We start from the raw sequence: 2100 nt of genomic DNA, 5'->3' as shown, positions 1-2100 counted from the left end.
ATCTATGCTGTATAAGCTTTATCTCCTATAGCACTGATTGTTCAGATACCAGTTTTTGCGATATATCTCCTTTATGTAGGAAACTAAACCCAATAAATTGTGTCGGTTTACATACCGATCACATAGCAGTGAAAATCACTTAGATTGGTGCTAATATAAGGTATATCTTCCATACCTCTGTTTGTTCAGATGCGATTTTTTATATAGGTATGTAACTCCTCTATCGATGTATGCAGATGTACTCAAAAGCAGTAATCTGTCAAAGTAAAATTTGCAGATGTTCATGAAAGGTATGAAGCCTTCGGCATAGCCGAAGACAGCGCTGCTCTTACTTGTTTCTGTTTCTATAGATACTTCTAAGAGAAAATGTAGAAGAAACTATAAGTCGGAAATAAGTTCCGACCAACTGCCTGCACATTTTTAAAAGAAACATTTATCTTTTCTCAAAACTGTTTTTCGTTTTGTGCCGGTTTTACAAAGAGTTCACCTTTTTTTACAACTAATGGCTACAATATACCTACATTTTGCTTTATAACATTTTGAATTGATTTCGCATATTTACCATCCAAAATCTGTATCAAAATTATAATAACACCACATATTGACAGGCTTTAATAATTTATTTTTTGTCATTAAATTTCAGATATTTTTTTGTAAAGATTTGTTTTACTCTTTAACAAAGATCGTAACTGTGAACTTTCGTAAAAATTTTTGAGTACACTGTTTCGTGGTCCATTCAATTTTTTTTTTAAATAAAGTGCAAGTAGGGAAGACTTACCGTCGATTTTGGCATTTTTTGTTGAAAAAAAAAAAATCATCTTTGTATGGAAGAGACACTGTCAGCAAAAAAAAAATGGCAAAAATCAACGGTAAGTCTTAGACGTCCTCATATCGAGTTTTTTTTTTGTTAAAATACAAATTCCATTACTTTTTACTATATATTAATTTAAGTTCAAAATTCACACAAGAGATGTATTTACTTTTTAAAACTGGTTTAAAAAAATTTAACAAATGTAAGAAACTTAAATACAGATGATTTATATGCAAAAGTTTTAAGAAAAGGTGAAAAAAGTAATATCGTGAAAAGGCAACTTTTTCGTTTAAAAATGCGATTTATTAAAATCAAAATTGACCCAGCCTATTGTACATATGTATATGTATGTGTCTATGTAAATGCGCTTTTTATGTAAATTACTAGTTACATTTTGATAAAATGCAAGCGAATAAACCGCACAATGTAGTGCATAATAAGTAGTGAACGAAAACCACCCCACTGTGCGTAGCTGAGTAAGTGCAAATGCAATGTAAAAGTCGCGCTTGCGGCTAAAATGCGAAGCGATACTTATACACTCGTATTCAACGCAGCAGCAACGTATCATTGCGAGCGTGAAGCAGTGCGCTTCCAACTAACTCAACGGGGGTAGCAATGCATTTTGGGGCGGTGCACAGGCATTTTTTATACTCTTAATTACATGCGAAAGTCTGAGTGAAATGAAACAAATATGAATGAAATCTTATTGCGGTTGCATGCAATACATTTGTATGTACATATATATATGCTTGTATTTACATTAGGGTGGTCCAAAAATGCATGTGAAGAGTAAAATCGGAATTGTTGTGCCCTCACTCCTTAGGATTCTTCTATACCGAAATAAATATACCCCTATTTTTTTATTTTGAAATAAAAAATATTTAGATGTCGCTCAAAGCGCTCATAGTTTTCCATGTATTTTAAATGGAAATGGTATAGGACTCTTAAAAATCAATATTTTTCGATCTGGAGACCCTATTTATCTGCAGGAGATTCCCATAATAACACCCAATTGTTTATTTAACCATTTTTAAATACTAACGATTTTTTTATTTCTTCCCTCATTGAAAATATAGTTACTATGAAAAAATTGTTAAATAAATAATTGGGTAATATTATTGGAAATCTCCTGAAGAGGAATAGGGTTTTCCCGATCGAAAAATATTGATTTTCAAGAATACTGTACCATTTCCACGAAAAGTCGTTTTCTCTCAGATTTATAAAATACATGGGAAACTTTGAGCGCTTTGAGCGACCTCTAAATATTTTTTGATTTCAAAACAAAAAAA

Source organism: Rhagoletis pomonella, unplaced genomic scaffold, assembly GCF_013731165.1.
Source record: "Rhagoletis pomonella isolate Grant_MI unplaced genomic scaffold, Rhpom_1.0 Rhpom_scaffold_00007, whole genome shotgun sequence".
Taxonomy (NCBI): Eukaryota; Metazoa; Arthropoda; class Insecta; order Diptera; family Tephritidae; genus Rhagoletis; species Rhagoletis pomonella.
Note: the sequence above shows the minus strand (reverse complement) of the source record.